Source organism: Dermacentor variabilis, chromosome 4 (assembly GCF_050947875.1).
Source record: "Dermacentor variabilis isolate Ectoservices chromosome 4, ASM5094787v1, whole genome shotgun sequence".
Lineage (NCBI taxonomy): Eukaryota > Metazoa > Arthropoda > Arachnida > Ixodida > Ixodidae > Dermacentor > Dermacentor variabilis.
This window is the reverse complement of record NC_134571.1, coordinates 194,491,557-194,509,925: the sequence shown is the minus strand read 5'-3', so window position 1 is coordinate 194,509,925 and position 18,369 is coordinate 194,491,557. Positions and strand designations below refer to the sequence as shown.

Sequence of the window (18,369 nt, the reverse complement as noted above, 5' to 3'; positions counted from 1 at the left end):
TTTCTTCACTTCGTGGACGAACGGAAAACTTGCGCAAACATATCTTTTTCAGCAAATAATTCCCTATCAGAAAGTAATCACGTCTATTCTTAAAAGCTCGCCAAAGAACGCGATAGTGGAAATCTGCAAAGTATTGCATATACTGTTCCTACTGCAATTGAATAAAGTAAGGATATAAAATTGGTGTTATTTGGCGCCATTATATCCGAGCTATGTCCGCCAATATTCCACATGTTTCAAGCGGAAAGAACGAATTTTTTCTGAGACAAAGCAGTGGAGATTATAACATATTTTCTTGCGGAAACGTGCAATCAGTAATTTGAAATTATCTAGAGAAATAGCATATCTGCAGCAATTGCTTCTTATCTATTTGTTTGTGGGCTCAGCCTTCTATTGCGAAAATTTGAAAGGTCAGTGTCAATGCTGGTGCGCTTAGTCGAAATTGCGAGACCAGCACTACTTTCTGTGTATTCGTCCTCGTAATCTGTCACTAAGAACAAAGGTGATCCGCTTGACTTTGTCTTGCATTTCTCGATGCAGCCTTCTTATACAGCACATTTAGGTGCAACTCAGCTTAATTGAATGGAATGTTTTGTGTGGGGCGCCGCGTAAGTAGGGCTAGTTACCGCTTCAGTTTCACTGTCAAGACAAGGACTCTTATTGTTTGATGAAGGTATCTGATATGTACAGATAATAAATACTTCAGTATTTAACAGGCAGTTATTCATAATTAACCATGCAAGGCACGAGCGTTTTCTTAAGTACATTTGTTAGAAAATATTATCCTACCATACAGGCTGTTTTCCTTTACAAAAAGCGAACTGTGTGCCTTCTGTATATTGAGATAATTTCGAATAGCTGATGCAATGCGTTAACGACGAGAAAGAAAAAAACTAATTTAAGTATAGAATAGCTCCTATGTCCTATAGATACCACCACTGCTGAATAGTGAACTTCATTCATCATACTGGACTTAATCGTTTACCTTTCTCGAGTTCAACAGATGTCAGAGAAATTTGCTAGAGACGTTCCTCTTCACATGCAGGTCGGTCAAATCTTAGAAAGCGCGTGGCTTAGAGTTGAGCCGTTTTTTTTAAAAATAAATTCATAAATTCTCTGAAACCACATACATTGTTGTCGCAATGTTTATTTGCCACATTATGTTATGGCCTAAATAAAAGTACAAGCAGGGCATGCAGGAAATTACGCTTCCAGTGCCCGTTACTCAGCAGCCATTGATACTTCAACTTGTAACGGACGGGTGCATATGTTCACATTCCCTGAAGAGGGGGCCCAATGTGTGATCTAGTTTATCATGAACCTGCATAATAATAAACCCTATAACATTCCCTGTACGTTACAATCGCAAAAATAGGCGTATCTGCGTCTGGTGTACATAAGACATATATAAAGACACACGTTCAAAGGCAAAGACATCTCTCAACATCATGTTGTCACAAAATGCACTAAGCGGTAAATAAATAAGGAGTAACAGCTCTTACCATCAGTAAAGGCCGCTTGGAAACGCGTCCGAGAAAGACAGTGATATATTTATTGTGTGCGGAAAGCTGGTGTCGGGGTTCCAAGAGGGCTTAGCAAATTTGCAACGCTACCATACTCCGGTCATCTCATCGTATCTGAGAGACAGAGAGATAAAAAATACCGACGATTACGTTACTTCCTAATGCGAAATTTGAGCGCAGCAAATAAGCTGTTTCACCTTTTGGATAGATTGAGGCAAAGAAATCGAGCAACACATGTATGCGCTATCACAGAATTTTTTTTTTATTTTTCACACGTATTCCTTTAACAAAGACTCCACTAACAGTTCTTGACAGTCATGAAGGAAGCTTTGTGGTCGGAGAAATAGACTGATATATGTTCGACTTGGTACACCAATGCTTGATTCTCAAAGACGAGATGTATACAAGTGCCTCGCGAGGTTGTCACAGCCGTGGGGGAAGCAGAGGCTAAGCGCCGCCGCCGAGAAGACCCTGCCGTTCGCGCCGCCGAAGCGGAGGCTCATTGCCGCCGTCGCGAGAAACCAGCAGTAAGCGGAAGCGGAGGGGGGCGGCGTGTACACCCAGCGGCAAACGATGGGGGCAGAAGCGCGCGCAGCAAGCGGACAACACGATAAAGGGAGGAGGGAAGAGATAGCAGCGACTGACTGATGCCTTTGACTGATACTCTTTCTGCATGGCGGCGACGGTGTTCTATGCAGTCACGTTATCTTGACTCTCTAGCGGCGTCAGCGGCATCCAGCGGTATCAGTCGGTCGCTGCTAGCGCTGGGGGGATGAAAGGGGGGCGGAGCTGGTTACGAGGCCGACGCCGACGACAACGCCGACGACAACGCCGACGACGACGCGAAACCCAGGAACGGACGCCAAAGAGCTGCGCTCTAAAAGGAATGGAAAGCTGCAGGATGCTCGTTCTGGAAATGGGCTAACTTATGCACGTGTTTTCACCAACGAACTTTTCTTTACCCTCCTTTATTTGCACAATTTCGTGAACTAATTCCTGCTAAATTTAAGCACTCAAAGCTGCGTCGGCTATTAAGTTTGTTGTGTCAGAAAATTTAACTTGGTACATGTAATTGATGGTTGAAGAAAAGCAACTGAATTACCGTGAGCGTTACCTAGTAAACAAAACAATTGTTAAATTACAAAATAACCAAGAAAAACGTAATTTACTACACGTAATTGATTTAATCTAATTCACGAAGTAAAAGTCTAATTGATACGGCCCGATATCGTGGATCGGCTTAAGAAAGAGGTTAGAAAAACACATAGCCCACAAGGAAATGTGGGCGTAGGTCACAGGAAAAGCTTTCGTCTTTGAAAAGAAAAAAGAATAGCCAAAAGGTCAAATATTACCTGTGTTATTATCAGAAATCTAATCGAGTTTGAATTTCGGCATGCCTTGTATATGTTGCGGTGCGTAACAATAAACATTTCATTGCGTTCTGACACAAACTTTGGTAATGAAATAAAAAAACGAATTGGACATTTCGGATTTAGTTACAGTCCATTTACCTAAGTATATATCACACATATTCTATGTCGTACGTCGGAACTTTATCATTTTAGCCGTTTCGTACGCCTTTTTTTTCTGCAAGAACATGTTATTTATTCCCGATACATGACTGCTTCGTTCAGCGAAACTGCTACAATGAGCATTTCACTAAGTCCGGCAGAAACGAACTCAACTGCGCAGTCTGGTATTGAGTGCGAGAGCTTACGCATCTGCCATGTATCGGAGGCGCCTCGCTTGCATGGTATAACTGATAACGCTGGGCGCTCCTTTTAGATTTGGCTGGCACCAAAAACACCACATGGGAGCAATTCTGGAGCCCCTCTGAAGTATTTTCTAAACGAGCGAAGTATTTAACTGTCAAAAGATTGGTATAGGGCAAAGACAAAGCACGGAATGGTTTGCGGTTGCTGTCTCTTTGTAGAATGCGTAGAGAAGAAGCATCGTCGCCATGGAATCCCCCGAACCAGCTTCTTGCGTGAAAGGTAGGCTCTCGCTGAGACCGAACTATGTGAAATAAGATTTTACAGCTGCTTGCCTGTATACGCAAGTGGAGCATAACGTTATGAAACCTCAATGCAGTGAGCGCACGGGTCCGCAGCGACCAACTGCGCGTCTGCGTCCATTTAGGCGCCTAAGGTTTCGCTTACGCTGCGAGCGCGTTTTCGCACAGTGCCATGAGCTGCATGTCACTGGATGTGAGCATTTAACAGTACGCAACGAACCGTTGTTGCGGGGATGCTATCAGAGCTGTTCTAAAGATAACTTGATATGACTAGGGACTTCTACGCCTACCGTGACTAGTGATGTGCGGTCACGACGATGCAATCTCTTTTTCTTTTCTTTTCTTCCATTTTCTTGGATATTTCAACACCACAATTTTTCTGGTTGCGTCGTAGTTTATGTTTATCCGTCTACTTAACGAGGAATTTCCCGCTGCGTCTTTTTCTTAATCGAGCACATTAATTGCTTGGTGTTAACACAAACATGACCAAATGCCATGACTTTTTGGTTGCAGCAATGAATGCAGCAGTGCACTTGAGTGCAGCAGGGAATGAAAGAACGCGATAGCGAAGAGAGCGCGAGGATGAAAGCGGAAGAGGAGGCTACAGTAAAAGCATGTGGCGGAAAGCGCCGTAGCAGAGTAAAGCCAAAGGATGAAGAGAAAAGCAGAAGGCAGCGATAGCCTTGCGATTTTGTAGCCAGCGATTTTGTAGCCAAATAACGGTAGTTGAATCCTTAACGTGGCGTGGCCCTCTGCACTGGTAGTCGGACTCCTGTTCGTAGCCTTGCTTTGAAATCGCGATCGCCTTACAATTACGTCGGGCCCACCACGCTATAGGGACAGAGATTAGGTACAGGGTAACATTGTGCGAGTAAAAGAGCGAGAGACGTCAGAAACGTTCGGATGACAGGAGCCGTAAATCTACCTTTTTTCATTCTGCTTCGTCTTCTTCTGATCGAGCAGCACGAGGCACCACACACATGCGCCCACTCCGTACATGGAAGCCGGCAGAGGAAGAACACGGCGGCTGCCAGTTTTTTCACGCCCGATTCATGACCGATCCCCCAGAGGGTCTATTTCACTTAGGAAAAAGAACAAGAACGAAAACTAGTAGGTACAAAAAGGGAGCACGATGGGCCATGCTAAAAAATGCATGCATCAGAACTATCACTGAATGACTGCAAATGTTTGTTTAAGGAAAGCACCAACCATTTACACTTTGCCAAAAAAGGCTGAGGCATTGAGCATCAAGATGAACCGACTCGCCTAAGTGCTGTTGCAGCAACTATAGCATGCTCTATTTAACAACATTCACGGTCTTTGACGTATGTCTCCTTTTTTTCCGGCATGCCACCTAGCGCCTGTATACCAGAATAAAAAAAGCTATTAACTTGGGGATAAAGTTCTTGGTCACGGGACCGACTTCGGAAAGGTAAGTTCATTCACAGTGAGAGACTTCTTTTTTTTCAGTTTATCTGTTAGCGCAAACATCCATGGCCTCCAGGCGCATCGGTTTCTCCAACCTAAAACGAAGCATAGTAGTCTTTGTTGACTTATGCTTGCATAGTCACACTACAATTATTTTAGCACCCAAAAAAGGAGGAAGTGCTGCAAGAGCTTGCTGGTGCTGAAGCTACCTACAGCTTCTACAAACGTTTATATTGATGTCGGGACATGCAGTTGACGTTAATATTATATTTCAGATACACTTAGGAGCAAAAAAAGAAAACACTGCAATGGGTTCAATAGAAGACGGTTTTGGGCAATCAGAGATCACTTGTGATCCTCTGCATGGTGCCCCCGTTCTTTCTTCAATGCCTTGCAAGGCTACAGGGGAGGGGGATACTGCCCACGACGTCCCATCGTGTGAACGTGACCGTGACACGCAGATTAAGCTTGATTTTTGATGTTCACGCAGATGCCGCTAGTTTTGGTTTTGACACCTGTGACGGGCGAAATTCCGAAGTTGTCCCTAAACCCATGGTTGTGGTCATGGTATCTCATTACTTTCCTGTGATTCAGTGTGCCCGATAGCTACACGAGCCTGTTTTATCGCAGAAATGGGCACGAGTAACCCATTTTCTTCATCACTAATCACTACGGCCAGTGCGCAACTGCCGAGGGTCGAACGTAGTGTAGTCGTTATGCTCGCCTGTGTGAGTACGTTGGCAGCACGCACCACGGCTTAGCCATAAATGCCGCACTACGGATCGCCTAGAAAGGGCTCCTAAGGTAACGAGATTCGAACATGATGGCGTCGCACCTGGAAGGTGTGCAACTCGGAAACCTTAAAACAGGTTCCATTCAGATGTTGGCGCTCGATCAAGTTTTCAGCCCGCCTTTCATATATATCCACGTCACCCACGGACACCGATCAGAGCACACGGCTGACTTCTGTAATCGAGATAGAGGGTTCGTGCCGGCACCCCGCGCCAACTCGGGTAGCGGCGCTACAGAGCAGACGCAGCTACATGCAGCTGTAGTGGCTAACTGTAGTGCACAACGTCTCCTATGTGCGCGACAGGGCTGAAGGGCGAGCTCGAGTGGATGTGCTCAAATCTGGCTACGCTAGTCTGGCCGTGCTACATGGTTCGAACAGGCTTTGACATGTACCAACTTGACCGACAGATATTAGTGACGCCTAAAGTGCGCAGTTTCAGGGCCAAACAATGAAATCTTCCTTACCTCAGTAAGGAAGCCTTCATTGCGGTGAGGCCACCTTATGTCACTCTGAAAGCTTCCTTACTGAGGGGCCCTCGGTGAAGGATTCCTTAGTGCTTCCTCAGCGTAAGGTAGCTCCTAAGCTGCCTTCTTGCCTCCTTACGCCGCTCCTGGCCCTGAGCGAGCGCTTCACCTCACTGCCTAACCACGTGACGCTTGCTTGCGCATGCGCGCTGTCGCCCACCTGCGGAGAAGCGCGAGCACGGTACGTCTTGCCAGGCAAGTTCGTTTCAGTGACGCGTGCGGCATGAAAGCGTTGCTAGGCGTTGCTAGGCGTTGCACGACGCCGGCGTGCCAGCGTTGATGGAGCACATCAAGTGTTGCACTGTAATGCACAACTTTTTTAAAGTTTAGTAAACAAAACTAGAAGAAAGCGTCCACGCTTCTCTATATTAGCTATTCAATATAACGATTGTGCGACGATACAACATTTTTTATTGAATAATGGTGTTCGCGTAAAGCTTTTAAGAGATAATCTCGAACCCAGGCATGCGGCAACCGCTCCTTACGTGAGGACGGGTGAAGGGAGCTTTCAGAGTACGCTTGCTTCCTCCATCGGTCCTTCGTTGTAAGGAGGCCTCACGTAAGGTTAGCAAGCGCATGAAGGAAAGGAACGTTTCATTGTTTGGGCCTCAGACGCTAGCAATACGAAGTGGTTTCTGCCAAGGCTTAGAGGAAGGAGCACCCAGGAGAGAGCACGCGCTGGCAAGCGCACGAGAAGTCTCAGCTTAAGCTTCGCGTTGTTCGATACTAGCTGAGTGTTCAGAATTATCTGAAACAAGCGACACGTGAAGTCTATGACTCTAATAAGCAGTGTGCCCAAAGTGTCATTCTTACGGTGGTCGGGTGCAGCCGAGCGTGATCAGATGGCTTCTTTCGTAAATACGAAAGTGTTATCGAAATTCGGAACGCATATTTTCGCTTACTTCGTCGTGATTAGCAAACTGCGTGAGAAAATATACTCAATATTTTATTGTGAAAAAGGCTGTCTCTTTCGCTCTAGTGTTAGATGCACTGCGGTGTGATGTGTGGTGATGTAGAAATCGGCAACGTATGTTTAAATAAAGTATTAAATATAAAAAGTAGTTATTGTTGGCATGGAATGAAGGTGCGTAGTAGAAACGGCCGCCTTAACATTTATGAAAATTAAGTGGACACTCAGGCTTCACCTTTAAGAGTGGTACGGGATAGCATAAAACATCGCTGAATGCTTCTTACGCTTCCTGTTAACCGCAGCTTATATAACCGCAATGTTTACCAGGAAACGCTGGCGGCGTGCTATACGCTAAGGCGAGTGTAGTGTGGGTGTTTTTTTATTATTTTTTGATGGCGTGCGAGGAACGGAAGGGTCCTAGTATACTTGCGGGCAACTTTCTGTTCCTATGAACGTAGAGCTATGGAGGGAAAGCGTGTGCAAGTGAGAGGGCTTCTGAGTAGAGTCCCGCGTTGTAATACACGTACGTTTAGGCTAACGAAGAGAAAACATAGGGACCTTGTTAGCAACAGTTAAATAATACGGAACGCACCACTGAGCGTGAAGGTTTACTTATATTGCGGCGTTTTTCCTTCCGCATCTGGGAAAACGTGAAACCGTCGCACGTGGAAGCTCCGTCGATTTAGCATTTGCTGCCAGCAAACTAAAACACTGTCAAACACTGTCCGATTGCTTAGTGCGAAAACGCATGTGCAGCAGCCGCGCTCCCATAGCTTTCCCTTCATTGCCACAGAGAGTTGTCCGCGAGTACAAGACAAACCTCAAACGGCAGCTGGAAAACGCTACCAAGTGAAACGGGGTTAGTGTTTGAGTTTTCGCGTAACACATACATGTTTTCTCCAATATTCAAAAAAAGAATCAAACGCCATCTTGTCTGTAGATTGAGTGTAAGTGGTACTTTACGATTTTCTGGGGCATTTTACCTTGAGAATTCAGTTAGATTATAAACTTGTTTGCTCTACACGGAGGGCCTGCGCTGTTGGGTTTGCGTGGTTGGCTATGAGAGATTCGGAATGATTATTCCAGAAACAGCCGTCGACACTGGAAGCGGGCCGCCAAGCGTCAAACGCCGACGCCGGATTTTCGGCGACACGGGGCCCTTAACGCTATGGCAATAAAAAATAAGCCTAGTTTCCTCGAGCGTATTGTAATGGTGTAGATCAGGAGTTTGCAAGCGCTCTGGTCTTTGGAAACCCCACCTGCTTTTTCATAGTGCTGTGGAACCCTCCCGTTGGCTTGGGTATGTACGCACATAGGCACATTGCCCATTCGGACGTGCTTGTGTAAATGCTAGTTTTCGCATATTGTTTTCGTCTTGTTTAGCTTGACAAAACAACGGAGGTAGCAATTCGACGGCGCCTTTGTGGCTGCCGCTTTTCTTTCGCCCATGTTTCTATAATGTGTTCAACGCTAAAATGGTTACGATGTCACATCTTAGTGTGCGATAAAACGCCACGGTGGATTCCGAAATATACTTTGCAAATAGAAAAGACAAGACTCTCAATATTGAAAGAGGAAAACGAAGACATCGATACAAAGGCATACGCTGCGAACGCTTTACGTAAAAATTGCTTGATCACCTTTTGTATTTTCTCAGTGACCGTTGGGATGAAAGGAGAAACTTACGTAGGGATCCCAGGGCATCGATGGAGCTTCTGCAACGTAGCATGAGCGCACTTGCCGTAATGCTGCGGCTCCACTGACAGTGGGAAGGACCCTTTGTATTCCGGATCCTTTGCCATCCGTACCATACACAGCGCAGCTCGGTATTTTTCCACCGCAATTATGCGCAACTTTTTTTTAATATCGGCTTAGTCTTGAATAAAACAAGTTTTAACCCTTAGAAACAAACACACTGCGTTATATGGCTGCCGATGCGCAGTTTTTGTACATTTTTACTTTTTCTGTTATTTTCGGGTTTTTTATGTGCAAGCACTTGCGAGGAGCCTCACGCACGTGCTTCGCTGCGCGCCAATCACGTTCGCTCGCGCGAGCACGTACGTGAGGCTCCTCCCAACAAATTGCAAGGACATTCGCACCTCAGCGGCCCAATTAGTCTCACCCGTGTGTTTCTTGTACGCACTCTTGGTAGCCGTATTTCGTTTGTTTTTCTGAACAACTTTCTCCCAGCTTGATGTAATATTTTCAGGCAAAAAGTTTCCGGCACACTTTTACTGCTTCAAGATAATTCCACGGGCCATACTAAGCGCTAAAGGTAGTTATTGTTCGGTTTAGGTACCGCCAACTTTTTATCCTTTCGTACAGCTATATTTTTTCATGACTTGCTGTTTTACATCTGCCTGCCTTATTCCTTATGTACGTCACAAGGGACAGTATGATCTACAGGATTAGCCCCTGACTATACCGGGTTTGCAGCGAATGCTTCAGCCTATTTTTAAAGATCACTTGCCGGAGATAGCACATTTTTAGGCTTTGAGCAGGATTTCACAAACAGGCGGGCATTATCTGCACGACAAAACTACATGTACATTCGACTAATTAACGTTGTAGTTGCAGACTAACAAGTACAAATGTATACCTGTTACTTTGACTTCCACTTTCTCGTGGAACATGCAAACTAATTATATTTGTTCTGTCTTCCGCAGACTGTTTCTTGAAACACAAACTGAAAAATGACCATTTTAGTGTAAAATTACCATGGTATTTTTCGTTTATACACCAAAGGTAGAGTATGCATGTGTATAATTGGATCCTTATACTAAGTGAAATATCACACATATTGAAGAAATATAAAGGCAGCTAGGTTTATATTTCCTAAATTCGCAAGGTTGGACTCTCCCTCTGAAATTATGTTAAAAAGTTCTATACCTACTCCAAAGAATTCCTTTCCTTCCTTCTGAGCAAGAAGCCTGAAATTAAATAACTAATCTACATAAGGCCTGCACTAACATGGCACACAAGACAATATCGTCCTGACTCACAACTTCCTATTATGCTCGAAGTGATACGTCTAAATTTTTTTCCATAAAAATATCGGACTGGAACGATGGTTTACAAACACACTGACACAAATATATATGTTACCCTGCTTGTTCTTGATTTGTTCGCAATTTTTTGTATGCATTCTACTGCCGCTCTACTTGGACCGAAGGGTATCCAGTCTGTACTAAATCAATAGAGGAGAAAAAAAAGAAATTATGAATGGAGCTTGTGATTAATTACTTTATGGCACATATCATCATCATCATCATCATTTATTGACTCTTAAAGGCCCCTGTTGGGGTACTACATAAGGGGGGAGCATACATAAGAAAAAAAAGGTACAAACAGTCATGACCTAAATATTGCTATTTAGCAATTGCAGCTGGGGATTTTGCACGCTGTAACAACTTAACAAGGAACGACGGTCTAGAATCCCAGCAGTTTCATATCGTACCATGGCGACGAAAGCCATGGACGCCCCAATCACTTTTGTGTTTCTATGCATAATATGACGATTTCCTAAAAAAATAGTGTTGTAAGAGTGCAATTTTTTCCTCAAGTTCAACTGCACATATCTGGACAACGGCGCCATCCTTGGTATTTGCTCCAAGCGCATATGCCTTTCAAGCTCACTGGATGCCGAGCAGTGCAGACGTGGAAGCATCGGCTCCGTTTCTTTTTCCATGCTCCGCTCGTCAGTTTTGAGAGTGCAACGAAAAGAAGCATACCACTGGATCCGCGAAGCGACGGCGAATCTATTGACACCAAGACTCGAGGTGGGGCTTGTTTTTTCACAATCTTACGGAACGTTTTCTGCTCCTAAGTGAGGAGTAGGGCTTTTGCAGGGCCTAGTAAGCCCACCTGACCGCAGCCATGGCAGATAGAAACATGGAAGATGAAGATTTTACTGGAAATGAAGGAAACAATGGTCAGGACGACTACGGCTGGCAAGTAGTGGCTGGCCGAAGATCAGGAGCTAGCACAAAGGCTGTGGATGAGGACAGCACATTGCCACGTAATCAGCGAGAGCATGGAGTCAAGGGAACCGCCGTCGGTGGAATGATCAAGAATCGGGTTATCAAAGCTTCGAGGATGCCTCAACTGCCCGAGGAGCACAGAACGATCATTATACGACATCGAGGAGGGCTCAATTTGAACAAGGTGAGCACCACCACGATTGTTTCCGCAGTCATCGAGGCGTCCGGCCTAATGGAAGAGCAGGCCCGTGAAATGTTGTCCCCCCGAACTTCATTCAAAATATCATCGTAGTCAGCACACCTAAGCCCGAACATGCTGCGAAGTACGTTAGAATCAAGTCTTTCAAGATTGTGGAAGCGGAATACAAGGCAAATGCATACGAAGCGGCACCACATGCCACATACAAAGGCGTCATCCGAAGAGTGGACATCAGAGACTCGCAAGCTATAATAACAAGAAACATTGTGCATGACTTGAACCCGCTTGCGCTGGCTGCCAAGCGCATCAAGACGTCGGGATCGGTCATCGTACTTTTCGATGGACTCAAAGTGCCCAATTTTGTCAGGTACGGATCCACACTAGTGAGATTCTGCCTCTACAGGAAGCAATTCGACGTCTGCTTCACTTGGGGAAGGGTCGGGCACCGCTCTGATGTGTGTCCAACACCTGACTTTGTTCAGTATGTGGAACTCGCAACCCAGGAGATGAACATGTGTGTGTACCTAAGTGTAAATTTTGTGAAGGCGATCACCCTACCGGCGACAAGTTTTGTAAGCAAAGATTTCAAATCCCTTACGTCGTACGACGTCGTCGAAGAGAGCGCAACAGGACTCGGTCGTCAACAAGATTGCAGTCGGAAGCGCAACAGCTGGCGCCCAACCATCGCCCCGAGGACATGGAGCACTCACGCTGCTGGAGTCGCACCAGATCCAGGCATCGTTCACTATCCAGGGAGAAAAGGCGCTCCAAGTCAAGGGAAGCGCAGGTGCGCTTCGTGCAAAGGGACTCAATACCTGCCGATAAGAAGACGTCAGGAACCACTTGGGCTGACAAAGTAAAAGGTATGGCGAGAGTTGCTGGGGGAGCCTCGGTTGCTGTGGGTGATGACAATGATGCCAGATTAGAGCAATTATTTAAAGAAGTAACTTCTTTAAGAAAAGCTAATGAAGAATTGACAAGGCAGGTAGCAGAGCTTCGTAAAAAAGAGCAGTCGAGCCCTGCTAGAGCAGAGATAGATAGACCTGTAAGCAAAAGCAGCGATCCAGGAGAATCCAGCTCTCCTGCCCCTAAAAAGAGGGCGGTGAGTTCCGAGGATGAGTCAGTCTTCTCAGCCCTCAGTGAAATAAAAGATGCATTTAAAGCGATAAGAGAGACAGTGGAAACGACCAACTTTAAAGTGGACAAATTGTGGAAATGGAGGCTAACGGCGGAGAAAAGACTTAGGAAAATTGAGACGCGAGGGGATGACGACGATGAGTATCTGCCATCGGAGGCGGATAGTATAAAGTCCATTCCTGGACTGTCGGGGGCCATCACAAAGAGGAAAGTAGCGGGTAATACAAAGACAGCCTCACCTAATAACAATGGACAGTAATCATGGATTTAACGTGTGTCAATGGAATTGTCGCGGGTTCCAACACAAAAAAGCAGCACTGCGACAGGTGATCAGGTCATCTGAGGCCAGGCCAAAAGTAATTGTGCTGCAGGAAACCTTAGCGGACGAAATTATGCTTACTGGGCACAAAGTTATATGTAGAGGCAAAAAAAAACGGGGAGGGGGTTGGCGACCCTCATTGACAAAAAGTTGCCATACATTGAGCATGATATTCATCTTAGACATTCCAGGTTTGAATTTATTCTAGTTGAGATAATACTTAAAAGGAACACAGGTAAGACGCAAAGCATTTTCTGTTTGAATATTTACAGCAGTCCTAACGACATGAGACAGAGGTTTAGAGCACTCTTCAACAAGGTGCTTTCGGTTGCCAAAAACTCCCCGCTCATTATTGGAGGGGACTTTAATGCTCCCTATCACACATAGGGATACACTTGGAACACAAAGAAGGGAGAGGAGCTATGGAGTCTTGCCATGGATCTGGGGTTATGCTTGATTACTGATCCGGCGTATCCCACCCGCTGTGGCACGTCCACAAGCAGGGACTCCACACCAGATCTTACTTTCGTAAACAACTCAGGAGGAGCCAATTGGGAAAATTCAAACATGGATCTCGGGAGCGATCATTATATCATACACATAAGCATACGCATACCGAGACAGGAAACTAGGATCTTCAAATTCACTGATTGGGATCAGTTCAGAAAAATCAGGGCGAACAGAAGGAAAGTGGGGCCTCTAGATGCCGAGCAGGATCCCCTTCAGACGTGGGTCACCCAGCTCAGAGAGGAAGTCAAAAGGGCCAGTAAAGAAATCAGGACAGAGGAAAATATTGAGGCTATGGACAGCAGGCTGGCGCATCTGATTGAGGCCAAACAGTCTATATTACAGAGATGGAAAACGCAGAGACTAAACAGAAGGCTAGGGGGAAAATTGCGCAATTAAACAGAGAAATTGATAATCACTCGAAGACTCTCGTGAAGCAACAGTGGGATGAGATCTGTAATTCGGCTGATGGTAGACTCAAGCATGGAGGTGGCTGGAACCTCCTCAAGCACTTGCTCAACGATAATCAAACAAGGACAAGCAAGAGAACAGCTATATCTAAGTTGGTTCATCAGGAAAGCCAAGATAAAACACGGAAGGATATCATGGATAGTCTCGCAGCCAAATATCTCCCACTTAAACAACCAAACGAAGATGACGAGAGCCCCGAATATACGGGAGGCATATGTGAAGAACTTGACCGGGACTTCACTAAGAGAGAAGTGAGGGCGGCTCTTCACAGTCTTAATAGTAGATCGGCGGCTGGACCTGACCGAATAACTAACAAGATATTAAGAAATCTGGATGATGAATCAATTTCTTATCTAACTGAACATTTCAATGAGTGTTGGAGAAAAGGGGTATACTCAGAGGAATGGAGGGTGGCCAATACCATCCTCATACCAAAGTCAGGAAAACAACTCACTCTGGACAACCTCCGTCCTATTTCCTTAACGTCCTGTCTAGGCAAAGCTATGGAACATGTCATCCTAAATCGACTCACTAAATACGTTGAGCAGAACGACATCCTCCCGTACAACTTGATCGGCTTTCGTCCCGGGCTGTCAACTCAGGGTGCCATGCTGCTGATCAAACACCAACTTATACAGGCCAGCCCAGCGCATACGAAAGCTCTTTTGGGATTGGATGTGAAAAAAGCTTTTGATCGTATAAAGCATAAGGCAATACTTGGCGTCCTCTCAGAGATGGGGTTAGGTAAGAGACTCTTTAACATGAATAAGGACTTTCTTAGAAATCAAACTGCACAACTCATGCTGGGTGAGCTTAAATCAGAAGCTAAGAATTTGGGAAATAGGGGCACTCCACAAGGGGCTGTCTCTCACCAATGCTATTTAATTTAGCAATGTCCAAGGCTGCAAGAAATCTGGAGAAAATTGAGGGTATACATTATGTGGTATATGCCGACGACATAACCATATGGAGTGCCAAGGGTAGTGTAGGACAGACAGAGACCAGATTACAGGAAAGTTTATATGTTGTAGAGAACACACTGCAAGACATGGGGTTGAAATGCTCGGCAGCCAAATCAGAACTCTTGGTCATTAAACATCGCAGAAAAGGTCGCAAACCAAGAGGTTACATTCCGGAAGATGAGCCAAGAGTGTGCTTATACACTCATGAAGGATCCGCACTCAGGCTAGTTGAAACAATGAAGGTTCTTGGGTATCACATAGACGGAAACAATGCTAACTATAGAACAATACAACATATCGCGAATAAAACAGATGAAGTCATTAGGTTACTAAGGAGAATTACCAATAGACACAGAGGCTTAGGAGAAGACAGCGCTTAGAGGCTAATACACGCCTTTGCTCTCTGTCACTTCACTTATGTGGCTGGATTATTCAAATGGAAGCAGGCGGATCTTAACAAACTTAATGTGATGCTCAGGAAGCTCGTTAAAGTAGCCCTAGGGATACCCAGTAACGCTGCAACTGACAAACTCATGAGTCTAGGGGTGCACAACACAATGGAAGAAATCGCGGAGGCTCAACAGCTAGCGCAACACGAAAGATTGACAAAATCACGAGCTGGCAGGAACATATTACAGGCAATAGGTGCAGAACTGAACACATCAAGGAGCCCAATAGAGGCTGAAGTAGAACTTAGGACTGACGTTAGGAACAAGATCAGAACCAACCCTCTCCCCAGAAACGTGCATCCAGAATATAATGTCGAAAGCAGAAAGGCAAGAGCTAAAGCACTCTTGCAGGAAATAGAACAGCAGAACCAATTGGCAGCTGTAGTTGATGCAGCCTGGGTGAAAGGTAAAGAAGCATATACGGCCATTGTCTCAAATTATCAATGGAAGGTGCAAGATGCTATCAGTATTTTTACCAAGGACCCCATGGTGGCGGAACAAGTGGCAATTGCTCTAGCCATCAGGAGTAATAAGTGGGCCTGCATTTACAGTGATTCGAAATCCGCTATAAAGTGTTTTGATAAAGGCTACGTAGCTGGTGTTGCAGCGAAACTTTTTGCAAACATTGGGATTATGAGAACTGAAATTCGATGGTTTCCTGCGTATATGGGAAAAATGGACGAGACTCGGATAAACCTCAATGAGGTTGCTCATGACTTGGCACGAGGACTTGCTAACCGTGACAGTCAGAACCGAGCCGTTCACCATCAAGCCAGGGAATCTAGAGATCATTTAATAACATACAATGGCATTACCAAACACTACTATTTAGGACGCAGGCAATTCCCATTGCCACATTCAAAACTGAACAGGGCTCAGGCAGTCTCTCTGCGCATTGCAAACAGGAACATATCCCACACCGTACACCATTAATAAAATATATCCATAGAGGGAGATTAGGATGGACTGCAACGATTGTAATGTCATCATTGGAATCAGACATATGCCGGCGGGGTACCCCGCGCCTCTCCCCAACCTCGTTGAAGAGTGGACACAGTGGGAGAAAAGGATTCAAAGCCCATTGTTTCAGGACCAACTAAGGGCCGTCCAGAGGGCCCATGATGTCGCTGAAAGGCTTGACCTGACAGTGCCAACGTGGGAGCGGCCCGCCTTGACTTAAGAAGTCGAGCCTCCGGACCTCATTCCAATAAATGTTATCACACACACGCACAACAATATAAATGTAAATATATTTAGTGATATTTCGTTATTTAGTCGATTAGGCATTTCGATTTCTTGGGCGAGTAATTTTCACTGCTTCTAGTAGACAAGCTCACGGATTCTGATCGCTCTGTCAGTCACAGGTGATTTTTTAAATATTGTTTAACGTCTTCGCACGAAAACCTGGTATATATACGCTGTAAGATACTGGCCTTAATGACTATAAACTACGTGTAGTCGTTTCACTACCAATTACTATTGGGTGGTGCCACACTTTTGTCCAGATTCGAGACAAACTTTATTAAGCTGTTCGCTAAAGTTCTGTCATGTGGCTGTAAGTGTGCCCACCCTTCAATTCTTTTTGCTTGTATTTTTGCCGCTACATAGACCAGTGAACAACACAGTCCAGGCTTTTCTAAAAGAGGAAACCAAAATTATCTGGATGGTTCATTACTCTTGTTTAACAGATGCTGTTTGAGGAGCGAAAATCACAAGAAAAAACTAAGAAACTCTGACAGCCGAATCCACAGAACCTAACGTTAACTCATGATGCGTAATTTTTTTGAATTATCTGCTTTGTTTTGGTGTGTCTCTGTGATCCCTCGTACTAAACCCATCAATAAATTTGACACAATTTCGTTTTTTTTACTTTTTTTTCTTCAGTGTTAAACCTTTGGGTGAATAAAAGTGTTCGGCGGTCGTTCTAGAAACGCATTAGGCAACGCGTGTGCCAAATGTACAAATAAACTTAAGAAATAAAACAGCAGCAACAGCCAGAGTTTCCAGTCTGAACCATGTACTTTCCTGTGCTTTCAATGGCTTCAGACGGCATCAATCACTTCATGCAGTAGGCAAAGACAGAACTTTTGAAATTGATGGCAATATCCACAGAAAAAGAGGCTCGAATCCGGCTTCTCCTGTGAAAGCATTTGGCTATTAGACGGCAGTCCTTCCCTGGAAAGGTGAATTTATTTCTACATAGTCACTCTTGCTAGAGTTGCTTATAGCACAGTCATCGCTTGTACTGAAATTTCGCATAGGAAACAAAATTCCCCGAAATGTGGTCCTTATCGGTAAACACACTTGCACCGCGAAGAGCTTGAGAAGCAAGCCTTTGATGACTTCAAAGGGGAAGTACCAGATAATTTTTTCGCTTATTTGTTAAGCTTCCGCGTGGACAAAACAAACTACGGTAATTCGCTGCTTCCTAATGGATAATGACTGTGTTGAAACGGGCACAGATGTCGCATCGAGCTGTAAGCCAATAGGCCTAATGACTTCCGTGTACCGTTCGTGTGTCGGTTCTTGGTGCTTTTAAACTCGAATCTGCCTTGTTCTTTGCTTTTTCCAGTGAATGACCGCTGTCATGACTAGCGTGCTGTGCTCATGGGCGTTGCTCCGAGCGTTAGCAGAGTGTGATCGTGATTAGCTTGCTGATATTCAAAATCCTCAACCATGTGATCATATCTATATACCTTCAACATACGTTGTATTGACATCGCCCACGTGTCTACCCGGCTCGTTTGTCCATCCTTCGTTTCAGCCTCGTTCTATTGCTGGCGGCGAATGACGGCGAACCTTGTGGGAGAGAGAGCCATCGCAGCTCGCTAAGTTGGCGAGGCTAATAGCACCAGCTCTCCGGCTCCGGTGTGCCTTCGAGGAAGAGCCAGGCACCTTCCGAGTCGACTTCCACGACGACGACCGCGTGGCGCACTCCCTGAAGCAACGCCCTCTGCTCCAGGCAGTCGTCGGGATGGACGCAGATGCACGAACCTTCGGCACAGAGGCTGGTCGTGGGCGGACGTGCCCGTTGGCAAGGGCAACGGGAGCTGTGCAGACCGGGCCTGACTGTCATCAACTTCGTACAAGCTTTTCTTATCGGCTCCCTTACGGCGTCCTCGCGTATGGCATGGATACAGGGGCGCTGCTGGT

The 18,369-nt window shown here is 45.4% G+C and overlaps 1 long non-coding RNA gene across 1 annotated transcript in view; it reads right to left on the bottom strand.

The window, feature by feature from the left end:
• Positions 1-1,546: 1,546 nt before the first annotated feature.
• The window catches only part of LOC142578121 (uncharacterized), a 311,453-nt gene continuing 294,630 nt past the window's right edge, over positions 1,547-18,369 (bottom strand). The window contains exon 3 of the long non-coding RNA XR_012827176.1: positions 1,547-1,637. This is a non-coding gene — a long non-coding RNA (uncharacterized LOC142578121). The remainder of the gene's footprint in view (positions 1,638-18,369) is intronic.